This window comes from Falco naumanni, chromosome 3, assembly GCF_017639655.2.
Source record: "Falco naumanni isolate bFalNau1 chromosome 3, bFalNau1.pat, whole genome shotgun sequence".
Lineage (NCBI taxonomy): Eukaryota > Metazoa > Chordata > Aves > Falconiformes > Falconidae > Falco > Falco naumanni.
Genome location: NC_054056.1, coordinates 74,571,472 through 74,579,807, shown reverse-complemented (window position 1 = coordinate 74,579,807; position 8,336 = coordinate 74,571,472). Strand labels below are relative to the sequence as shown.

General features: G+C 45.3%; 1 long non-coding RNA gene across 1 annotated transcript; it reads right to left on the bottom strand.

Annotated features, from left to right (window-relative positions):
- Positions 1-2,111: 2,111 nt before the first annotated feature.
- LOC121085745 lies at positions 2,112-5,677 on the bottom strand. Its single transcript, XR_005827177.1, has 2 exons — positions 3,772-5,677; positions 2,112-2,365 (listed from the first exon to the last, which is right to left on the bottom strand). It is a non-coding gene; the product is annotated as an uncharacterized LOC121085745 (long non-coding RNA).
- Positions 5,678-8,336: the final 2,659 nt, after the last annotated feature.

The following is an 8,336-nucleotide window of genomic DNA, read 5'->3' as shown; positions in this document are numbered from 1 at the left end:
CTCTTTGCCACAGATGAATAGACAGAGCTCTCACAGGCCATTGTAGGTCTCAGCTCTGTTCCTTCCAGAAGCTGCTGCTGGAAAATCTGGCCTCTTAGTTCCCTGGAGCATTTTGTACCCATATGGTTACACATGATTTGGGTGACTATAGTGATCACAAGCCCTTTGTTAACATACCTGTGCTGTGCATAAATTATTGAGGAGTCACTGGCCTGGGCTCATCTTCCACCCAAGGCACTGATCCATCGCAATCCATGTAGGGATTTACCTATTGCAATGCATTCTTCGTTTCTAGCATCCTGGTACAAATTCACTGGGCTGAACATGAGACGAGTCTCACCCTTTCCTTTCCAAAGAAAAGTAACCAAGTCGATCATCTCATTATAAAGAGGCATCTCCAGATACAGCACATCAGGTACCTCAGATAAACCAGAGCTATTGAATCCCAAACTAAACTGATGTCTGTGGTGTGTCCAGCAACAGAAAATGTGAGGTGGAAAGCGCCAGCTTAATACACACTTATAACTTTGACACTTGCAACAGTTCAATGGGAATTAAAGACGGTGAGCTGGGAATGCTGCCTGGCATAAGGATGACCTATTTGAGGGAAAGGTGAGCAAGTAAGTAGAAAGGAGAGGGATGTCACCAGTATGCTGTCAGGATTTAGCAGTTAGACCACATTTTGTGTTTCTGTCACTGGCCCCATCATATTTTAGCTATTTCAAAATATGACGATTAGCCATGTACCACTATAGAAAGGTGTACAGGGAGAGGAAGGATCAGACTAGGATCACATAGCAGTGATGTACTACACTCAATGTCACTCAAACTTCTGAAGCCAGGCAATAACAAGTTAAGGTACACACCAAAACTACCTAAGTTCTGCTCTCTTTGAACAAGTGTAGTTTAATTCGTATAAATACATTTTGCCTGTGAAGATTATAGATGTTGTTCTAGGATTGGGGCTCCAACACTGATTCAATCTCATTGCTAAACCTAAGCATATGTTTACCTGAGACATATTAAACCAAAGCATCCCACACAATTGTGCACTCAAACTTTTAGTCTGGTACCCGTAATTAATCCTGTTCTATTTTACAACAGTTTATCTTATTCTTAGCCACATAACTCTTACACAAAGTTATACATATATATATTCAGAGGCCTACCATGGACCCCCACAACACCCTCTTGCCTGTGCATCAGCAGACCATGGGAGTCCACCACTGACACATGGTATAAAACTTGGCTTTGGCCATTCTGGATCCCTTAGGGAATTTCTCTTATCTTCTTTTGATCATGTAAATAGGGTGAATCATATAATGCCCCAATAACAGCTCTCTTAAAATGTTCCAGCTAATCCTCTAACCCCTCAATTCAGCATCATCTAAAGGTGGGGACACAGCTGGATACCAGCAGATGACTCCAAGTGATTATTACCCATTGCAGGAGGAAGAGCTAAGGTTGCATTAGCACATACCTTGATTCCTCACTGGTTTTAAGAGATCAGTGTTATGGAATTGCACACCCTGAAAAAGCACGAGACATTGCAGAGAAATTTTGACAATGTGTTAGTGTATTTTTCGGCAGTGAAACTGGCAGGATTATTGAGGTGAAGCGTTTTAAATCACAAGTTCACTCACTTCCTCCTCACCCTCTGCATGCAATCCTCTCTTCCTTCATATGACTACCCCATTCAGAAAAATTGAGACAATTTATCTCTCAGAAGTCTTTAATGCACTGCTGGCCCTGTGTTCTGGTTTAAGAGCTTATGCATGGTGTCCTTATTTGCTGTAAACCTAATCATAAGCTTGTATTTTACCTATACAAACTATTTTAGATGACAAAATATATACATTTTTTCTGTAGAGAAGTATGATTGCATTTGAAACTGATGTGGAAAATAACTGATACTGGAAAATAACATCCTGCAAAGACTATAGCCACTTTCAGTTTTGACCTGCAACTGTGCTTCAAAAGTGTGGCAAAATAGACAAAGTGAAACTTGAACAGACATGGAGAAATGGGAGAAAGGAACATTGCCTTGGAAAAGAACTCTTCTTTTCCCCTTTTGACAATAGCAGAAAGTTATTTTACACATGTATCTGTACAAGATGATTGGGTACCTTTTACTGCTAAACTACATTGACATATGTGAGGTAAATAAATCCATCTACTGCTGATACAAAGTTATCTTATCCTGTATGATGCAACAAATACATTGTTTCAAATTTAAGGTGGCCTTTTGACTTCTGCCCTTGGTGAGCCCCGGTTTGTATTTTACTTGTGAGCCTTCTCATCTCCGCTGTTTTCCATTCATCTCCAGTTGTACAAGGTGTTGAGAGACAGTCACCAGCAACTGGAACTGTAGTGAGATTAGGTAAGGATGAACATAGCATGATGACAATCTTGCCTGCTCCATTTCGCAAACGCTTAATTGCACCAGTATGAAAGCCCAGGACTTCCTTATTACATTTGTCCCATTTTCCTTGGTAATAAATCAAATTAAGGTGTCATTTTATTATGTATTAAGTATCTTCATGTGTACGTTTTGCTGTGGTTGCTAAAGGTCCGAAACAAATGAAATACATCATTACGTCTGTGCAGGATGTGGCAGAACACACAAGAAGAAGTTCACAGGGTACATTGACAAAGAAGAAATGGGGAAAACCAAATGAAAACAGAAATTTGGCACCGGGACTTTCTACACAGGGACACCAGAGGCAAGATGCTGAGAACATAGAGACAAGTAATGGCTCCACTGGAAGGACTGTTTAGTCTGGGCATTAGATCTGAAAACCAGACAGCACTGGCTCAGCTGTTCAGGATAGTCCACTGCTGGCTCAACTGCTCAAAAAGCCACATGCCCTTCATTGTGTAGGTTTTACACTTAAGATTTCACAGTCATAGGACATATAGCTGTAATGTGAGAATTACACAGAAGAAATTCCTCTATGCTAGTACAAATACATCTTCTTAGAAAATTAGATTGTTTTGTGAATCTGTCAAAGCTTAAACCTATGTACTACACTGACCTTCATACATTCAATGGTCCCCAGGTTTAGGCATTTTATGGACAGTTAATATAACAAGAATATAAATATAAATCTAAATACATAGGTATGAGATGAAAACTACACTTCCCAATGTAATTCATTCCCTGACTTTCAACATAGACTAGACTAGACTTGACTAGACTGGACTGGAGTGGAATGGAATAGAATAGAATATTTTCAGTTGGAAGGGACTTACGATGATCATCTAGTCCAACTGCCTGTCCAATTCAGGGCCGACCGAAAGTTAAAGCAAATTATTAACGGCATTGTCTAAATACCTCTTAAACACTGACAGGGTTGAGGCGTCAAACACCTCTCTAGGAAGCCTGTTCCCGTGTTCCACCACCCCCTCAGCGGTGAAATACTGAAATGTTGTTCTTCTGCATGAAATGTGATTAATTTGTGGCTTTCTACAGCTACACCCGGTGTGTACTGTTGAAAGATAGGCATACGTACTTTCCAGCAACACCTAATGATCACCTCTTCAGTCAGTCACTATATCTGAGCTATAGCGCTGTGAAAGCTTTTAATTTTTTTCTGTTATAGGGCCATCAGGAATTAATGTTCAGTATTACAAATTTTGCTATGGAATGTGCTTATTAAATGCTTTAGAGGAAAAGTTAAAAAGATGAGCTAGTTTCAAAGTGTTTACAGTTCAATTTTCTATGTGGCAAAGCAAGTCTGCCAAACATGAAGGAGGTTTACAGGGAATTACCTGAAATAAAATCCAGTTGTTTCCCTTTCCTATCACTTCTGAACACTGTGATGGTAGGATAAATATGTGGCAGATGAAACACAGGTCTGCTTCTCTAAAAAAAAACCACAAACAAACAAACAAAAAAACACACAAAAAAAACCAAACACAAAAAAACAAAGCAAGCAAGCTACTGGGTGAATTGTTCTTGAGCACTTTCCCTCCTACCCAAATTTCATGTTTCATTACATGCAGAAACAGTCATATGGAAGTGAGATGCAACAGAAACACAACTGATGAAAAGGTGGACAACAATATTAGCAAATTGTGGAGACAGACCTAAATATTTGAATGTTCACCAAGATATAGGAAGAATACATAAGTCAGCCGTTATTTGTAAGAGCGTGAAAGAATTCTGCCTGTGGCCAGGGCACTTCCATAATTTCTTGTGAGAGGAGCTCTGCACTTTACAGCAACCTTTTGGTAAGTTACAGCGGGTAACTTAGTGGTTGGCATTGTTCAGGCCAGCACCTTCCCAGTTCCAAGGAAAAGAAGTCAGAGAGTACTAGTGCCAGTAAAATGTTGCTAGCTCCTATTCAGGCTCATGCAGCAGAAGACTCTCCTATGCTGCAGTCCTGACCCATGTAAGTCAGGCTGGCAAAGCACTTTCCTATGTGCTTTATTCTCTCACCTTTGACAACTGTTGTTTTCCTTCCTCAAAGAGGCTTCTCTGAGGAGGCAGCAGGTGTGTACATCAGAGTTCCTCCTGTCCCTGTCTTCCAGACCTAACAGAAGGAATGAAGAAAGAAGCAGATCCCACAGGTCATTAAAAATGCATTCTCCCTTCCTGCATCCCTGATTCTTAAAAGCTTCTCTGGCTTTGCTGCATTGGGAACTGGTTGGCCACCCGCCTTTCATAACCTCCTACACATTTTGTTGTACTGATATTCAAGTGTCTGGGCAACCTCCTCTGTGGAGTCTTCCCTTAGATTTCTGAGGGTAATTGGGAATGACCGAGACATAGATAAGTAGCAATGGAACCGACAAGTAAAGGATTAATTTTTAAGATTTGCAGGGGCGACATAAAAGAAGTTGAAGAGGAAAGCAAGGGGGGAAACAATAAAACAGTGGTCAGCTTGCTGAGTAGGAAAGGCTTATTTGGGGAGTGCTGAAGGTAGCAATGCCCAAAAAGGGAGCGGTGAGAAGAGCTGAGAATCTGTGCTTAAAAAGGTGCGTATGAGATGCAGCCAAATGTCAAAGAGGCGATGCCTGGTAGACTGCCAGAATTACAACATGTAGTAAATATGGATTAACTAAGGATTGCCAGACTGTTTCAATGGAAGTAGATAGGCTTCTCCTAAAGGAGCAGGGACTGTCTGTGATCTGTTTCTGGTAGCAAGAGTCGAGGAAAGCATGTCACCACCAAAGGAAAGGCTGTGGGGAGTGCAAGGCAAGCCAGGAACTGTGCACGATTTAAGCCTTAAAACATCACAGATGTGGAAAAAGATACCAGCCCCGGCAACATGGAGAAGCAGGTCAGGTTGTAATATGGCCTGTAACGGAGCTCCCGGGGCTTTTCCCACACGTGGAAACATCATCACAGGCGCACACCTAGGCTCCCGGGTCAGAGAAAACATTGTAGGATCTACGTGACTGTATCAGATGCCTGTTGCCGTGTCACTGCTCAGCTGCCATCACTGTCGCACGGTAGCTCACCCGCCCTCCGCCCTCCGGTACGCGACCCCGCTTCGCGCCGAGAACCGAACCGCGGGCACCACCGGCAGGTGCCATTTTGTGGCACAACCGGCCCGAACGCCTCGCGCAGCCCCCGCCGCGGCGGCCCCGGCGCTGCCGAGGCTCCCGTGCGCAGGCCAGCCGCCCGAGGGGGCTGCGGCCGGGGCCCGGGGCCGGTGTTGGTGCCGCCACCGTGCCCGTGCCGCCCCCAGCCCGCAGGCGCCGGCCGCAACCTGTCGCGCCTCGCCCCGCGGCCTCCGCCGGCCCCGCGCCCGCACTACAGCGCCCAGCAGCGCCGGGCGGCGCGGGGGCCGCTGGGAGAGCCGTTAGGGGCGGGCCGCGGCGGGCCCGGGGGAGGCGGGGGCGGCGGTTGGCGTAAACCGCTGCCGGTCGGCACCTGCAGCTGGCGGTACGGCTCGCCGCTGGGCGGTAACCGCTTGTTGCGAAAGGGCTGAGGCGGGGGCTGAGGGGCCGCTGCGTGCCAGCGGGGCGCCACGGGGGTCAGCCCCGCTCCCCCGCCTCCGGGTTTTGCGGGGCACCAGCGGCTCGGCGCGCCGTCGGAAGGAAGGGGAGGTGGGTGGGCGAGCGGGCGGCGGCGGGGCTGTCCTTGTAGGTGCGAACCTGAAGGGGAAGAAGCCCGACGGGCTAAGGGAAGCGAGAGCGGCGGCTCGGACCCGGTGCGGGCCCAGCCGCGGCAGCGCTGACGGCGCCGGCTGGCGCGGGGTGCGGGGGGCCGCTCCTTCCCGCCCTGCGCGGCGCCTCAGGCAGCCAGGTGAGGAATCGGAGGGTGACTTCGTGGCTTCCAGAACCACTTCACAGGCAGCCTGGAGAGGAACGGCTGCGAGACGGTTGCCGTGCCTGTGGGCTGTGACCGCGCTTGTCGGCGTTTGTTCCAAATACAAAGGTCAGGCCCTGGGAGGCAGATCCTGATACCGTAAAGTCGGCCATGGAGAAAAACCCTCTTAAGACTTGATCTGAAGTTTTAGAAGGCGAGCATTCTTTGTTACAGCGCTGGGAGCACGGGGGAATGTTTTCTCCGAGCGTGCTCAACAGTTTACTCGAGGGTATACGTTGCATGCAGTAGAGTACTTGCCCATTCATAGTGTATTACATACTCATTTTCATTCACATACAGGATAGGTTACAAGTTGATCGCTTCTAATGCAAACCAGTACGCAGCCTCAGGCAACACTGCTCAAGTTTTCACTAACTACGCGCACTCCCCGTGCGAGGGTTTGCCCTCTCGGGGGCGCTATTTGAGACGGAGGTCACAATCTCCCACTGCCGCAATTACCTTTGTGCTACTTTCAACTAATTTTCTGTGGGTTGCAACACTTTATCAACGTGTCTCCTCTTGCAGCCAGAACTTTCTCATAGGGAGGCCTCTTTCTGCATAATTTAGATGTCAGTGTTCCTGTCATTATCTGTTCCTTGTTTCCCAAGGTTGACTCCCTTGATTAGAAGTCCTTTCGTTCATCAGTTTCGATAACTTGAGAGCCAGCTTGGCCTAAACTTTGTGCACAGATTTGTTTAATGCATTAAGGCTACGGCTGCGCACCACTCCACAGGGACCTGCAGCAGACCCTTGCCCACTTCTTATGTGACCTGAGCTTAGCAGACACATCGTGCATCGTTTTGTTTCTCATGGCTTTTTGGTCTTTTCTAGACCAAAGAAAAACTAGGAATGTGAGGTTAGTAGCTGGGCTATCTCCTTGGCAATACCTTCCTGACCACTGTTTTTTCACCCAATGTTACACCAAACTCAAAATGGCAGTCTATGAAATCACCGCAAATAAGCAAAACAAAACTGTACCCACAAGTATTTGGGAGTGCAAATAAACCAATGCAGGCAACATGAAAATAAGAACTGAATCTTCAAAGCTTAGGTTTGGGTTTGGTTGCTTCTAACTGAAAATGTTTGGGACAACACTTTACAATCTGGCTTGTGGATTTTCTTTGCTCAGAAAGTTAGTAGATCACTGGCTTTCTTCAAGAAATTTGTATAGCCTGTCAATTCAAAAAAAAAAAAAAAAAAAAAAAGAAGAAAGAAAGAAAGAAAGGATGGAGGTCTCTGTTGAACATGATGGGAAGCTTCTTCCTACCGCCTTTACTGATCTTCCCTTCCTAATGTATTTTTCCATCTCAGTTTGCAGATGCCAAGAAATTTTCCAATGGAGCTATGTGTCCCCATATGGCAAATTTAAGCCCAGTGAGAAGGGGTTTACTTTTTTAGTGACTGTTGTCATTATGTTATGCATGATCCACAGATGACACAATCCATGGATTGCAGTTTAAAATTAAGCAGATAGGCTAATACCACTGAATTGGAAAACAATGTATACTTCCAATAATTAATCAGTTCCCCTAATTGCACAGTATAAATATTATGTGCTTATACTCTAATGCCTACAAAGGCAGGTAAGTCAGAAAAAACCCTGAGACTTTAATTGTACATGGGTGCATACTAATACGGACAGACTGAAAACATGCACTTTACATACAAAAGGTCTTTTTTAGGGGAAGTACATACAGATTGTCCAGAGATCAAAAGGCAGAAAAGCAACATTTCCAAAGTTATTCAGAAGCTGCTGTAATGTGTGAGCACATCAACTGCATTTGCTCCATTTATCCATCAGGACCATTAAACAGAAAACTATTTTCTGTGGCCTCAGAAGTCCCTGATCTGAATGTGCCTGTATGCACTGGGGAAACAGCACTTATATGCTTTCCCTGTTCTAACACTGTTTTCCTAAGTATGTGCTGCTGGTTACCTGAGAAGTAAAATACTAGATTAAATAGATGTTTTGTCTAACACAGTATGGCTATTCTTCTATAAAGAACTATGTCACAGC